The sequence below is a fragment of the Pseudophryne corroboree genome, chromosome 7, assembly GCF_028390025.1.
Source record: "Pseudophryne corroboree isolate aPseCor3 chromosome 7, aPseCor3.hap2, whole genome shotgun sequence".
NCBI classification, from domain to species: domain Eukaryota; kingdom Metazoa; phylum Chordata; class Amphibia; order Anura; family Myobatrachidae; genus Pseudophryne; species Pseudophryne corroboree.
In genome coordinates this window covers 95,878,240-95,895,453 of record NC_086450.1, presented here as the reverse complement: position 1 = coordinate 95,895,453, position 17,214 = coordinate 95,878,240, and the positions used below count along the sequence as shown (strand labels likewise).

Here is a 17,214-nt window from a genome sequence, read left to right as displayed (position 1 = left end):
TTAGCTTCTAAGCAATCTAGTCAGATTGCTTCGATTTTAAGCACGGATCTCTCCGTGTGTACCCCCTTTACCGTCGTTTTTCAAATCCGTAATGATTGGCTGGTGCGTTGTCAGCTTGCGCTTATCACTGGTTTATCACTTCTTTATCCCTTCTCCAGGCTTAATACATCTGCCCCAGAGTTACATAAATCCTCCACCTGTTTGCGATTGTCATTCAGCTCTATAAAGATACAGTAGTAATTATAATGGTTAATTACTTTAATTTGTACTTTGGTCACAACTGTAAAGGTTGTATCCAGGGAATACCTGAAAACCAGCGGTGACACTCTATGTTATTCTTCCTGGTGAAAAAACTTTATATTAAAAAAAACATGTTTGGACATGTTCAGAAACACAATATTCATTCCCATGTGACAGGGTCAGTAATGAGCCAAGATTTAGCTTTAAATGCAGTATTGAGAAATATTCTACCTCCCCCCACTGACAAACAAATACTATCACATTTAAATTGCTAATACAGTTATGTAATGCTTTATCTAGAAAGTAATGAAAACCAGAACTACAAATGTAATGCAGGTTATGGAATATTTGCTGCAGACAAGGAGTCCTGATAGGGTTACTTTGCCCAGTATCCGGACTATAGATCTACTCTATAAAGGTCAACAGTCAATAGGTCTACCACTAATGGTAGACATGCATTAGGTCGACATGTGAAAGGTCGGCAGGATCAAAAGGTCGACATGACATGACAATAGCCGACACACATGGTAGACACAAGTTTGTTTGACTTTTTTTCCCCCTTTTTTCCCCCAACTTTTACATACTTAACCATGCACGTGGACTACGGTTGGGAATAGTAACCTGTGCCCGAAGCATGGCGAGAGAAGTGGTACACTAATGGGTCTTGTTTGTGGCAGAAGAGTGACAACCCCCCCCCCAAATTTTTTTTTAAAAAAATTAAAAAAAAATTTAAATTATTGTGTCGACCTTTTTACCCTGCCAACCTAATGCTTGTCTACCATTAGTGGTAGCCCTATTGACTGTAGACCTGTGTAGTGTAGATCTAATAATCCACACCCACCTACCCCTGTAATGTCACCATGCCTGAAGTGTTATTAGATATTCAAAATACCCCCATCCTACATCGTCTCTGGCTTACTTTTAAGTAATTAAATGGTTTATCGGTGCTCTTCAGAGGGAATGTCAGGTACATACTTTGTTATCAAGTCTGTCTATTGGGGGTCATTCTGACCTGATCACTCGCTGCAGTTCACCGCAGCAATCAGGTCAACACTGTGCCGGCGCCACAGTGCGCCGGCGCATGGCTGACAGTCGATAACCGCCGTTGCCTAGCGATCTCCTCTGCCTGATTGACAGGCAGAGGCTGGGCGGCACGGCGGCGTTTGCCCGCCGTTTTGTGGGCGCGGTCCAGTCAACGCAGGCGTGGCCGAACCGTGCGGGGGGCGGGCCGCAGCAGCTGCGTGACGTCACACACAGCCGCTGTGATCCAGGCAGCGACGAGTAACTCCAGACTAGCCCTGTGCTTGGCGTCCCCCCGCATGTCAGTGTAAGTGATCGTAACTGTGCTAAATTTAGCACAGCTACGATCAGGTCGGAATTACCCCCATAGTTCATTATAACAGCCACAATTATTTACATTTCTATTTATGGGGGTCATTCCGAGTTGATCGCTAGCTGCATTTGTTCGCAGCGCAACGATCAGGCTAAAAAAACGGCAGTTCTGCGCATGCGGCGCAATGCGCATGTGCGACGTACGGACACAACGAACGATGCAGTTTTGCACAGGGTCTAGCGATGCATTTCAGTCGCACTGCTTGCCGCAGAGTGATTGACATGAAGTGGGCGTTTCTGGGTGGCAACTGACCGTTTTCAGGGAGTGTGGGGAAAAACGCAGGCGTGCCAGGAAAAACGCAGGCGTGGCTGGGCGGGTTTGTGACATCAAATCTGGAACTGAATAGTCTGAAGTGATCGCAAGCGCTGAGTAGGTATTGAGCTACTCTGAAACTACACAACATTGTTTTTGTAGCCGCTCTGCGATACAACCGTTCGCACTTCTGCTAAGCTAAAATACACTCCCAGTGGGCGGTGGCATAGCATTTGCACGGCTGCTAAAAACTGCTAGCGAGCGATCAACTCGGAATGACACCCTATGATCACTGATTTGATCGGTTTCAAGCAAGTTCCCCAATACACTCACTGTCAAGCACCTAAGTGTAGTTAGGGTGACATATCTAATAATGCACTTCTATTTTTATATAACTATATATAATTTCTCAAGGGAACTGTAACATATTCTCCTTTTCCAGCTGCACTGGCCACAATCCCTCCAAAATTATACTTCAATTCTAGACCAGTTAGGAAGTAACATAACCGTTGCTGCGATATTGAGTCCAGTTCCAATCTGTAAGGGACAGTTATTTCTGGCAAGAAAGTGCAGCACAAAATCTGTTTTTGCAAGTTTGTGTCATCTTTAGGGAATTCCGGGGGTAATTCCAAGTTGATCGCAGCAGGAAATTTTTTAGCAGTTGGGCAAAACCATGGGGGTAATTCCAAATTGATCGCAGCAGGATTTTTGATCGCAACTGGGCAAAACCATGTGCACTGCAGGGGGAGCAGATGTAACATGTGCAGAGAAAGTTAGATTTGGGTGGGTTATTTTGTTTCTGTGCAGGGTAAATACTGGCTGCTTTATTTTTACACTGCAATTTAGATTGCAGATTGAACTCACCACACCCAAATCTAACTCTCTCTACACATGTTATATCTGCCTCCCCTGCAGTACACATGGGCCCTCATTCCGAGTTGATCGCTCGCAAGGCGATTTTAGCAGAGTTACACACGCTAAGCCGCCGCCTACTGGGAGTGAATCTTAGCATCTTAAAATTGCGAACGATGTATTCGCAATATTGCGATTACAAACTACTTAGCAGTTTCAGAGTAGCTTCAGACTTACTCGGCATCTGCGATCAGTTCAGTGCTTGTCGTTCCTGGTTTGACGTCACAAACACACCCAGCGTTCGCCCAGACACTCCTCCGTTTCTCCAGCCACTCCTGCGTTTTTTCCGGAAACGGTAGCGTTTTTAACCACACGCCCCTGAAACGCCGTGTTTCCGCCCAGTAACACCCATTTCCTGTCAATCACATTACGATCGCCGGAGCGAAGTAAAAGCCGTGAGTAAAAATACTTTCTTCATTGTAAAATTACTTGGCGCAGTCGCAGTGCGAATATTGCGTATGCGTACTAAGCGGAATTTCACTGCGATGCGATGAAATATACCGAGCGAACGACTCGGAATGAGGGCCATGGTTTTGCCTAACTGCTAAAAAATTTCCTGCTGCGATCAACTTGGAATTACCCCCTCCATCTTTAGGTCTGCATATACTCACAAATGCTTGTATTCTATGCACAAGTGCAGAGTTTGGCGCGGCACTTGGCACATCAGATTAGTATGATACAAAGTGGATGCATTGTGTGTCTCTGCCATAAAAACATGTAATAGGCTACATTCGCTAAGCTGCTTTGTTGGAGCCCAGAAATTCACCCACTCAAATGGCCTCTAACCTCAAATCTTTTGCACTCAAAATAGGACTGTAAACATGTCATTAAACATACATTTAATAATAATACTTATAGTGGGGAATTCAATCAGCCGCAATAATGTACCACGGCTAATTGATCCCCTGGGGTTATACGAATTGCCCCGAAAGCTGGCACTCATCTAGTATTTTCTTTCCCACCCCCAATAAATCCCCGATATCAACTCATTTTTGGGCTGCAGTCGTGACAACACATAAGTTTGTGAACTTATCACAGATCATGTGTGTTTTATACCCCCCAAAACAATTACATTTTCAGAAAATAAAAAAATGGGGGGTATTTGGATTATGCAATAAAAAAAATAATCATACAGAAAAAAAGTTAATTTTGCCCATGAAATTTTTTTGGGGGAAATTAAATTCCTCTCATAATATAAAGTTTATTAAGGGGGATATCCTATTAGGCCCGGTAAAACATCGGGTGCGATAAATGTATGTTTTTCGCGATTTTTCCCGATGTTTCACCGATATTTTTTTACAGGCTATCCAGATTGATCGCCTGTAAAAAAAAAATGCCCTTTCCCCCGATAACACACAGGTTCAGTGAAACCTTTGTGTTTTCAGTACAAACAGCCCCGTTTTCGCACGGAGACGGGGCTGATTCTGGGGATTTGGCTTCATCTGCCTGAAGCAGGCGAAACAATATCCCCGATGAGCGGGACAACCTGCAGCGTCCTATGCCCGCTGCAGCAGCAGCTGGCTGGGACTGCAGGCATCCGGAAGCTGTCCTCGGCGCGGTGACCCCAGGCAGAAATATATCCCTCTAAGTTGGAAAAGAAGAGCCATTATAAAAGTTGCATAAGGCAATGTACACACTGCTGTTTTTATATCCATTTTAATGCTGGATAGGAGAAATATGGACATTCACATTTAGGGGGAGATTTATCAGAACTTGGAGAGAGATAAAGTACCCCATTCACACAAAGCCCCGGCTCAAATCCTTGTCCGACACAGGATACTGAACACGGGTCTGAGCTGGGGCTTCAGATTACTTACCCGTTTCACACTTCCTGGATGGTCCTGGGCTGTCGCCATTAATACAGTATGCTTGGGGATGATGTTTTCTCCAAGTGTCCTGAGTCCGCAAATCAGGAGCATTTTAGGCATGACCCAGGTCTACCTTTCACACTACAGCCAGCCAGGGTCGGATTTAGGAGTAATCCTGGTCATGACCTGGGTCATAGAGGCGGGATGTACCCCAGGATATACAATATGGGCTGACCCTTTCATACCGAGCCAGGGCCCAGGTCACTCTGGCTTATCTGACAATAACCAGAGGGGGGGGGGGGGATGTACAAAGCCGTGTAGAGAGATAAGTACCAACCAATCAGCACCTAACTGTCATTTTTCCAGACACGGCTTGTAGCGGGATCCGATCAGGATACCGGCGGTCGGGATCCTGACACTCAGAATACCGACGCTGGAACGCAGATGCTGGTATACCGACCTTGATTGAAATGCCAGTATCCTGACTGCCGTGCACTGGTAAATGGGGGGGGTTAGGTTTAATCTGTGGGGGGAGGGTTAAGGTTAGGCTGTAGGGAGGGGGGATTAGGTTTAGGCACCACCGGGGAGGAATAGGGTTAGGCTGCGGAGGAGGGAGGGGAGGGTTAGGCTGGGGGTGGGGGGTTTATGGTCAGGCTGCAGGAAAGGCGGGTTAAGGGATTAGGGTTACGTTTCTTAATAGTAGCTGTTATGATCTTAATCGACAGGATGCTGCTGTCTGTATTTTGACAGTCGGCATCCCAAGCGCCAGGATCCCGTATCCAATCCTCTGTAACATGGCAGTTAGGAGCTGTTTTATTAGTACTTTATCGCTCACCACTTTTTCTTTTTCCAAGCTTTAATAAATCTCCCCTTGGGAGAGAGTGACATGGAGGCATGACAGTGGCTGATAACATGATAGGAACAGGGAAAAGAAATCATTTCTGTTTCACCACCATCTGCACTGATTTATCATAATCTGTGCTATAGCCCCGAAATTTACATTTATCAAGGGCCATTCACCGTGACAGGGAATCCTATAAGAGCCCAGGATGGTGATAAGTAAATTGTAAAGGGGTAGGTAACGCTATAACTTTATTTACAGGTTTGGTCCTGACTGCGCATTTGCGGCCATAAGTTTGCGCACGTGTAATGCAGAATTGTTGCGTTACTTATCGGGAAGAGGTCCAACACCCACTCCTGGGAAGGAGAAGAAGATTCTTCTATGGCCGTTCTTCCTCCATAGGGAAAAGTGGACTAAGGCCATCTTTAAGCTAATGGAGACAAGTCCTGAAAAAAACTCTTCAGAGTTTAATAACTAGCCCTGTAAAATTATGAGGGCAGCTGCTGTGGGTTTTCACCAAGCTGGAGATCTAGCCAATATCTCATGCTTTACATCCTTGTTAAATAGGGGTGCTACTTAATTCTGCCTTAAATATGGCAGCGCAGCCCTTCATATTGTAGTGTTTATAGCTATCTCATACTTTTACAGAACAGTATGCATTTACTTATTCTTTAAAACACATTTCCTGTACATTAATGATCTATCTGCCGGTGTCTTTCTGTGTGGGGCGCCATCCTGCAGTATACAGAATTCAGGGTAAATGTATATACACAAGCAAAGGCTCATTTGGAAACAAACACGTTTGGTGTTGTGCTTAATGTAAGAGACACTAGTGATGTATAAGGGGGTATCCAATTACCTGCGGTCAATGAAAGTTACTAATTGTATCGCCGAGGGCTATTTTGTTAGCTCGATGCAGCGGGCTCCTTTCCCCGATGCCGGCTTCGGAAGCATAATCCGCGATAAGCGGGCTGCTGGAGCAGCAATAACACATTGGATAAGGGACTTTCGGCTGATGAAAACAACCTGTAATAGGATACGGAGGTAATGACCATCGGTCATTAATTGCGATAGTCGGACGTTTTCACTCACCAAAACGGCATTGCAGGTAATTGGATACCCCCATAAGTGCTACAATGATGTTCGTCTTTCCTGTCTATGGCTATAGAAATAACAAATGTAAACCATTTAAGCTGGTAGACATGCAGTGGTCATTGGGCAGAAGTGGGTGATGATAGAGAATTTGTCACCTGCATAGTGATGAAATCAGCCATTTATGGGACCAAACCATTAAACTTGGGAATGCAGCTATCCATTTCATAGGGCCCGGTGGCATCCAACCAACAAAGTTATGGTAGTAGGTCCTACCAAATTGATTAGCTGCATTTTCAATATATTATGCTGCCCATACATTGCAATCACTACTGCGCATGCATCTAAGTCACACTGCGCATGCATCCAGAGTCAGTGCACACAGAGGCGCACTGTGCATGCATCCAGAGTCTGTGCACACCGAGTCACACTGCGCATGCATCCAGAGTGTGCACAGAGTCACACTGCGCATGCATCCAGAGTCCATGCACACAGAGTCCCACTGCGCATGCATCCAGAGTCCGTGCACAGAGTCACACTGCGCATGCATCCAGAGTGTGCACACAGAGTCACACTGCGCATGCATCCAGAGTCCGTGCACACAGAGTCACACTGCAGATGCATCCAGAGTCCGTGCACACAGAGTCACACTGCGCATACATCCAGAGTCCGTGCACACAGAGTCACACTGCGCATGCATCCAGAGTCCGTGCACACAGAGTCACACGGCGCATGCATCCAGAGTCCGTGCACACAGAGTCACACTGCACATGCATCCAGAGTCCGTGCACACAGAGTCCCACTGCGCATGCATCCAGAGTCCGTGCACACAGAGTCACACTGCGCATGCATCCAGAGTGTGCACACAGAGTCACACTGCACATGCATCCAGAGTCCGTGCACACAGAGTCACACTGCGCATGCATCCAGAGTCCGTGCACACAGAGTCACACTGCGCATGCATCCAGAGTCCGTGCACACAGAGTCACACGGCGCATGCATCCAGAGTCCGTGCACAGAGTCACACTGCACATGCATCCAGAGTCCGTGCACACAGAGTCATACTGCGCATGCATCCACAGTCCGTGCACACAGAGTCACTCTGCGCATGCAAACACAGTCCGTGCACACAGAGTCGATGTATGTTGTTGAGATGCATGGTCTCAGATGTGTTCTTAAAATGTATTGGGTGTTCCTGGGCGGTGGCTGGGATGTGACAGGTATTGGTATAGCCTGTTAGGATGTTTGTCACAGTAGGTGTCAGGCAGAATGTGAAAGTGACTGTTAGGCCACACAGATAGTCCGTAACCAGGGTGTTGGTTTAGGGTGTGGGGTCGACCATAATAAGGTTGACAGTTATTAGGACAACCTCATATGGTCGACATGTAAAAGGTAGACACCTGTAAAGGTTGACAGGTACAAAAGGACAACGCAGTCAAAACTAAGGTCAACATGAAATGGTTGACACAGAAAAGGTCAACACAAGTTTTTTTTTCTTTAGTGCCATTTACCATTTTAAATCACATGTAATTCCAAGTAGTGTACCACATTTGTTTGCCATGCTTCAGGCAAGGTGCCTTGCTCCTGTACTGCTGTGCTCTGCACAGGTTACTATTCCCAGTCATAGTACACATGGATGGTTAATGATGAAAAGGTTAAAAATAAAAAAAAGTGTGTTGACCATTGTCATGTAAACCATTTGAACCTGTCAACCTTTTCTACCTGTCGACATTAAGCACTGTCGACCTTATGGGGTCAACCTATTTACTGTCGACCTATCATCTGGAACCCATCAGTTTATTGGTATCAGCATGTACACAGTTAACAGTGGTAATGCTGGGGTAAATAGCGGTATCCAGTGGTAACACAGCAGTGGTTAAAATAGCGGTATATGGACTCTCTTATGGGAACGAAGTACTATGCATCTGCACAGTACAGTGACACTCTACACATGTCAGCTGCACATGCTCAGTAGCCCGGTGTTGATGTCATCAGTTCGGAGGTTGGATGTCCTGGTGCCTCTGGGTCCTAAGGCCTGCTTTGTATACAGTATAGGAGACACTGCCGTAGCTCACTGCTCTCTAACAGGGTGGTGGCTAAGTGGGTGGAGGTAGTCCATCTTATGGTCGTGTTGTGGGAGTGTTTTGGGGGTGCTGTTAAAGGGGTTTTGAACTCAGATGCACAGTCGCTCACATTGGAGGCTGACAGGCAGTCTACACCTAGCATGGGACTGGTGTAACTTTTGATGGTGCGTCCGATGGTTCTATCTAAAGATGCACCAAGGGGTATTTAAACATCTAAAGACACTCAAAGTGGGCGTTCCAGTCCTTGCATATTCAGATGCATGCTTGTACACAAGAAGAGGGGTTGTAGCGGTATTTGCATTAAGTGGCAGAGGCAAGACAGACATAGACCTGGACACTGCATGTACCCAACTCAGAATCAGACCCTAATGTGCAGGCAGGTCAGATCAGGCCATTGCAAATGAATGCAAGTGCAGATATTTGAAAATTGTAACAATATCACCCTATATAGATGTGTGAGGGCCCACAGTGTGATAAATACTGAATAGAAAAGTGTCTTTACTGCCTCAAAAGTACTGTACATTGGGGGTCATTCCGAGTTGATCGCTCGCTAGCAGATTTTAGCAGCATTGCACACGCTAGGCTGCCACCCTCTGGGAGTGTATCTTAGCATAGCAGAATTGCGAACCAAAGATTAGCAGAATTGCGAATAGAAAATTCTTAGCAGTTTCTGAGTAGCTCGAGACTTACTCCTACACTGCGATCAGCTCAGCCCGTTTCGTTCCTGGTTTGACGTCAGAAACACGCCCTACGTTCGGCCAGCCACTCCCCCGTTTCTCCAGACACTCCCGCGTTTTATCCTGGCACGCCTGCGTTTTTCCGCACACTCCCAGAAAACGGTCAGTTTCCGCCCAGAAATACCCACTTCCTGTCAATCACACTCCGATCACTTCAACGATGAAAATTCTTCGTTCGGACGTGAGTAAATCTACTAAGTTTTGAGCTAAAATACTTAGCGCATGCGCCCTGCGTACCATGCGCATGCGCATTTTCGCCTTAACCGCTCCGTTGCGAAAATCGGCAACGAGCGAACAACTCGGAATGACCCCCATTGTCACCATTTATTTCCTCATCTGCTTATGAGCCCTCTGAAGACCATGGTTTTATAATGTCTTTTAAAGCTGTGGTATTATTGTTATTGCTTGTTTGTGCAGTTCTGCTGCTACATTTTCCCGTTACGTATTTCTCAGTGCAACTCTGCGTTTGCGTCTGAGCCAACAGTGAGATAGCTAATTACATATCACTCACCAAAAAACCCCATATAATTAAAAACACACATACTGCTAGAACAAATAACGACCTGTTCTGTGTTATTGGCAATAGTCTTTTTGTTAATATGGTGTGTATGATGAGTGCTCCATCTGTTGGTGAATCCAGAGGTCCAGTACAGGTTGAGTATCCCTTATCCAAAATGCTTGGGACAAGAGGTATTTTGGATATGGGATTTTTCCGTATTTTGGAATAATTGCATACCATAATGAGATATCATGGTGATGGGACCTAAATCTAAGCACAGAATGCATTTATGTTACATATACACCTTATACACGCAGCCTGAAGGTCATTTTAGACAATATTTTTTATAACTTTGTGCATTAAACAAAGTGTGTCTACATTCACACAATTCATTAATGTTTCATTTACACCTTATACACACAGCCTAAAGGTCATTTAATACAATATTTTTAATAACTTTGTGTATTAAACAAAGTTTGTGTACATTGAGCCATCAAAAAACAAAGGTTTCACTATCTCACTCTCACTCAAAAAAGTCCGTATTTCGGAATATTCCGTATTTCGGAATATATGGATATGGGATACTCAACCTGTATCTACTAAAGTACTAGGCCTAAATTCGAGTTCCCTCTCTTCTACAGATACTGTAGAGCGTCTGTCTTGTAGGCTCCTACTACCATCCTCTGTCTGTGGTACAAAGCTGTCTATACTTTTATCCTGAGAAAACATTCAGCTGTGAGCTGGCTCCTATATTCAACAAAATATCATAAACAATGTGTATTTTGTATATTGTCTGGTTTGTTCACATATACAGGCAGAGCTCCTGTTTCATTGGTTCCTACCTGCAGTACTGCATCTAGGGGTCTGGGCATCCCCTGGCAGAGCTTGATTAACTAAAACTTCTCATCCTCATCACAACGTCATAACATCACAAGTGCTGCACTTCTGGGTCACAACATCATGGAGGTTCTGTGACCGAGCCTTTAGAATGTAAGCTCTCATGAGTAGGGCCCTCTTCCCTTATGTGATTATCCTTTTCTTACTTTAATAATCCTCAACTGCACAAATCCTGCAGTTTTCGGCCACCTTGATACTTATCTCAGTGTCGTCTACTGATGTAGTTATGCTTAGGTACCCTGTACTTGTCATATGTTGTCTTCAACTGGAAGTCACTGTTTTCCTGCTTTGATTATGTGCATATGTACTCTGTAAATTGGGCGCTGTGGAACCCTTGTGACGCCATATAAATTAAATAAAGGATAATAATAAGAGCGCAGTGCCAGACGACAGGATTAAAAGGAAAGACTGGTGATTTGCACACACATTCCTTGGAATCTAGTGGCCATTTCCTCCCCCCGCCCAAATTTTGGGTGGCTCTCCCTTGATCAGCTTTCCTGGACAGTGCCATCCTGGCCAACTGGTACTGATCTACCTGCAATATGCCTGCTGCTACACTACCCATTCCCCCCCCCCATAGCCTCAAACACACACTGCCCACATAGCCTCCCACACACAAACACATGCTGCACCCCTCACAGATCACACAGACCCCCTCACAGATCACACTGCCCCCTCACACAGCCCCTTTCACAGATTACACTACCCCCATACACAGTGTCCCCCCTCACAGATCACACTGTCCCCTCGCACAACCCCCTTCACAGATCACACTACCCCATACACAGCATCCCCCCTCACAGATCACACAGCCCCCATACACAGTGTCCCCCCTCACAGGTCACACATCCCCCTTCACAGATCACACTGCCCCCTCACACAGCCCCCTTCACAGATCACACTACCCCCATAAACAGCGTCCCCCCTCACAGATCACATTGCCCCCTCACACAGCCCCCTTTACAGATCACACTGCCCCCTCAAACAGCCCCTTTCATAGATTACACTACCCCCATACACAGCGCCCCCCCTCACAGATCACACTGCCCCCTCACACAGCCCCCTTCACAGATCACACTGCCCCCATACACAGTGTCCCCCCTCACAGATCACACAGCCCCCTTCACAGATCACACTGCCCCCTCACACAGCTCCTTTCACAGATTACACTACTCCCATACACAGCGTCCCCCCTCACAGATCACACTGCCCCCTCACACAGCCCCCTTCACAGATTACACTGCCCCCATACACAGCGTCCCCCCTCACAGATCACACTGCCCCCATACACAGTGTCCCCCCTCACAGATCACACTGCCCCCTCACACAGCCCCCTTCACAGATCACACTACTCCCATACACAGCCTACCCCTCACAGATCACACTGCCCCCATACACAGTGTCCCCCCTCACAGATCACACTGCCCCCTCACACAGCCCCCTTCACAGATCACACAGCCCCCATACACAGCGTCCCCCCTCACAGATCACACAGCCCCCATACACAGCGTCCCCCCTCACAGATCACACTGCCCCCATACACAGTGTCCCCCCTCACAGATCACACTGCCCCCTCACACAGCCCCCTTCACAGATCACACAGCCCCCATACACAGCCTACCCCTCACAGATCACACTGCCCCCATACACAGCCTACCCCTCACAGATCACACTACTCCCATACACAGTGTCCTCCCTCACAGATCACACTGCCCTCATACACAGCGTCCCCCCTCACAGATCACACTACTCCCATACACAGCGTCCCCCCTCACAGATCACACTGCCCCCATACACAGCCTACCCCTCACAGATTACTCTGTTTCCCACCATATTACACTTTCTTCCCCTCAGACCTCTATCCTCCCTCTGCTTTCCTTGAGGTCTTGTCTCCACTCCTGCCGGCGGCCTCCTCACACTGTATTGGCACGCTTACTCTCTAGTTATAACCACTACTCCAATTCCCACTGTCCGCCGCTGCTGGTGCTCCCACCCTCAGTTACCCCCAGCACCTCAAGTCAAGGTCCTTCAGTCGATTGGCTTTCTAATGGCATGTTAGTTCATGTGATAGGGGGGCACATCGGCGCTCCTGGTGGCGGCCCATGTCAACTCTGGGTTATTCACTTGTTCCAGATGGCGACTGTCATCAGAGATTTTTTTTTTTGCCCAACGTTAGCAAAGTTGCACGGGCCCTGGCGGCTCACTCATGTCAGTCATCTCGCGTTGCTTGGCGTATTGAGGCTAGATGTATGAGGACGCATCTGTGGATGTTTTTTTACGTAACATGTAATAATGTTTCTAATAAACATTGTCTAATTTCTTCAGCGCCTCTGTTGTACTGTGACTTGTACCTCCGGTCTATGGGCCTGATTCTGAGTCACATGTACTGTAGTCACAGTTCTGGCATTTTTGCTATTGGCAGTCCCATCTGCGTATAACACTGGGATTCTCTGAGTCTGATGCATCAATGCAGCCGCACCGCCACCAGCCCTCTGCTTCCATGAGCAGCGGTCATCACTATCATCAGATTTGCACCAGCCTCTATCCTTGGTGCTGGAGATCTGATGGACTGGAAAAACAGCTCGGAGTAGGATGCACGCCCTGCAAATTAATTCTATTTGTGAATGTACGTTTCCTCCCAGTAACACCCTTACCTTTGTCAGTTTTATGCAGTATTGTCCTACTTTAATTGTTGAAAGGAGCGAAGATGGGGCAAAGGTCCTTTATCCAATAGATCCACTTGATATGATTGCTACTTGGAGATTTCTCTGAGTACACGTCTAACAGCGTCTCCCTTTCTTAATGAGCAGGGGAGTAGTTGGCATTAAGGTCTCTGTGCAGCCTGGTTGGCACTATGCTCTATGCAGTGTGTCTGGCAATGAGGTCTCATCCTAGTGACTGCCAGTAGGGTCTCTGTACATTGTTATTGGCAATGATATCTTTGTGCATCATGACTGACAGTCAGATCAATGCACAATGGGGGTCATTCCGAGTTGATCGCTCGCTAGCTGTTTTTAGCAGCCGTGCAAACGCTATGCCGCCTCCCACTGGGAGTGTATGTTAGCTTAGCAGAAGTGCGAACGAAAGGATCGCAGAGCGGCGGCAAAAAAAAATTCTGCAGTTTTAGAGTAGCTCAATTCCTACTCAGCGCTTGCGATGACTTCAGAATGTTCAGTTCCTGTTTTGATGTCACAAACCCGCCCTGCATTTGGCCAGCCACGCCTGCGTTTTTCCTGCCACGCCTGCGTTTTTTTCGAACACACCTGGAAAACGGTCAGTTGACACCCAGAAACGCCCACTTCATGTCAATCACTGTGCGGCCAGCAGTGCGACTGAAAAGCTTAGCTCGGCCGTTGTAAAATTACTTTGCGCGTGCGCATTGCGCCGCATACGCATGTGCAGAAGTGCCGTTTTTTTTGCCTCATCGCAGCACAGCGAACGAATGCAGCTAGCGATCAACTCGAAATGACCAATGTTGTTCCAGCCCATTCCACAGGGGCTGGAATGTAATGAAGTCCAAGGGGTCAATCCAATTAGATTCCAAGGGTGCGAAAAGCCGTTGCAACGGCGTTTAAACGCTGGCAACGGCACCCAATCTCTCATCATTCGCAGCCTCAAATCAGTCCCAATTCGCACAAAATTGCTCGGACCTCTATGAAGTGGTGAGCAGTTTTGTGCTAATTCGGATTGACCCCTTGGACTTTATTACATTCCGACCCCTGTGTATAGTATGCATAGCATTGGGCTGCTTGTGCAGTGGGCATGTGCATTCTTGCACCACATGCCAACTAAAGCTTACCTCCTATGTCCAGTACACACAATCCAATCTGTATGCTTTCTCCTGTGGTGACTGTATCAGATGGTTATAAAGGAGGCTAATGAGTTGGAGTACCTCTCTGTCCACCATACCACCTGCTCTCTGGCCGGTGGTATGGTGGACAGCCAGAGAGCAGGTGCCTGGTCTCCAGCATACGTTACATATAGGCACTCCAGTAGGAAGTGCAGAGCAATTGATCAGAACATCACTGTGCATCTCCCTCTGTAGCTACAGAATTAGGAATACAGGTTCCGGGAAATGCAGGTTGGTGAGAACGTCTCTCTCTGACACCTGAGATGAGTTTCTGAGTCATGAATGGAATATCCTTGGGTCTGAGCAACATGTCTGCAATGTTGTCTGTGTAACTTAACTGCCAATGGTGTCTCTTTTCAATGTAGCTGGTATTGGGATCTATGCAATGTAGCTATTGATGGGGCCTGGGCAATGGGTAATGTTACCGCCAAGAAACAACAGTTTGCATGATTAGTCCAACAGGTGTAGAATATGATCATCAAGATGTAGTTTAACAAGGGTTCCCCTGCCCAGTTTATAGCTGGAGAGAACTCTCTGAGCTCTGGCAAATGAGATCAGGTGGAAGAGAGAGCAGAATTCAGAAATAAAAAAGTAATATCACATTGTTTGTGCTGTGTGGCTGATAAGAGAGCTGGCAGCTTGACTATAGTGTCGGCGTAGATCTCAGTATCCATGTCGGCAGTTGCATAGTGTCACTCATAAAACACTTTTTTTAAAATAGGTGTATAAATACCTAGTTATTATACCTCTGCATTATAATAAAGCATATTCTAGTGCAGAGATGCCAGTAATGAGATCACATCAATGGGTTTTACTTTTAACATGTTCTGTTGATGGATGTAGTTAAGACAAGTCAGTAAATGATAAATGATGCAGAAAAGCATTATTACGAAGAGCTATAAAAAGAAAAGGAACATGAGCTAGTCATCTGGTAGATACGTAAGGTCCATTCTTGGAAGCGTACATCATGTGCAGGAGAATGTATCTTGTGCTTGGCTTCATTATGGAAACTTTGTATATTAAAGAAAAATGAGTTTCTACTCAAAATGAAAGTGTTCCGGCCACATAACTGCTGCAACGCTACTGAGCGTGATGTGTCTGTCACCGTAATGCTGTAAATGAGCTGGAATGTTCATGACTTGGGCTATATTGTGCAGAGAGCACAACACTGGGCTATGGCATGCCTCGGATTCCAGAACAGCTATGCAAGCTGACAGTTGAAAGTGCACTTTCCAGTCACCAGGACTCAAGTGCAGAAGACCTGCTGGCAAGCCGGCAGCTTGTATGATTGTGTCCTGCTATATAAGAACATTACAGTAATTATGCTGTGATGTGTCCCACGGGATAGAACACTCAGGACCTTTTCCTGAAGTCCCGGTAAAGCTTGTATATATTTTTTCCTCTGGAGAAAATTTAACTGTAAGTTTGTTTTATGTTTTGCTAATTTGAGCCTGAATCATTTTTTTGGCAGAGTTAAGATTCCTTCAAGTAACTAGGAACACTGTGTATTGTATCATTAATAGCAATTGCCATGTTTGTGCTAGCTCATGTTCTAATTAGCCGTATAGTGTACAAAATCAGAATATAAATGTGGATAGATATAAGTGGCTGAGCTGAGTTTGTGTGTGTGCACGCGCATGTGTATGTGATATTTTGCAATTGCTTCGGCAATTTGCATGCAGCTACATGTGATCTGTAATGTGCCACTTTTCTGGCTTTCTGCTGCATTTAGATATTTTTATTACTTGCACGCTGCTACACCTAAGTCTCCCATCAAGGTTGCTGAGTTGTTGCATGCAATAGTAGCGACACAACAAAGTAGAAACATTCTACAGATTGGTCACCCTGCAGCGTGGCAGCCTGACAGACCGTTATATTTATAGCACATAATATTGAGTACCATTGCTTACAGATTATTTTAATTTAGTAGGGTTGGAATTACCATTAGGCTAACCTAAGCAGTTATGTAGGGCTAGAGGGCTGGAGTTACCATTAAGGGCCCCATACACTAGAACGATAATGCCCGATTTCATCCAATTTTGGGCATTCGGGCCGATATATCAGGTGAAATCGGGCATTTTGGGGGTGTATCCGATCCGATGCGTGTTCCCGTGATGGCCGGATTGGCTCCCCTAGATCGTTAAGGGCCCCATACACTACAGCGATATGTCTGAGGCTGAAGTCGGAGACGATTCCCTTGAACTCTCCCGGGAGCTTCTCGGGACTGGTTCCATACGATTCCATACGATTTGGTACATTTTGCATGCGATATATCGTATGCGATCCCAGCCATGCCTGCGGGAACCGACATATCACGAGTGCAGCACTAACGATCTAGGGGAGCCGATCCGACCCTCACGGGAACGTGCATCGGATCGGAAACCCATCCAAAATGCCCGATTTCACTCGATATATCACCCCGGATGACCAAAATTGGATGAAATCGGGCATTATCGTTTTAGTGTATGGGGCCCTTTAGTGCTGCACTCGTGATATGTCGGTTCCCGTAGGCATGGCTGGGATTGCATACGATATATCGCATGCAAAATGTACCAAATCGTATGGAATCGTATGGAACCACTCCCGGTAGAGTTCAAGGGAAATCGCCC

The 17,214-nt window shown here is 46.4% G+C and overlaps 1 protein-coding gene across 3 annotated transcripts in view; it reads left to right on the top strand.

The window, feature by feature from the left end:
* MAP3K20 (mitogen-activated protein kinase kinase kinase 20) overlaps nucleotides 1-17,214 on the top strand; it is a 323,212-nt gene that overhangs the window by 60,623 nt on the left and 245,375 nt on the right. Inside the window, exon 1 of one of the 3 annotated variants that reach the window (XM_063933448.1) lies at nucleotides 15,834-16,024. The exons of the other annotated variants lie outside the window; for them this stretch is intronic. The gene's annotated coding sequence lies outside the window, so the exon portion shown is untranslated. Of the gene's footprint in view, nucleotides 1-15,833; nucleotides 16,025-17,214 lie in introns of those variants that run through there. 3 annotated transcript variants of the gene reach the window in all.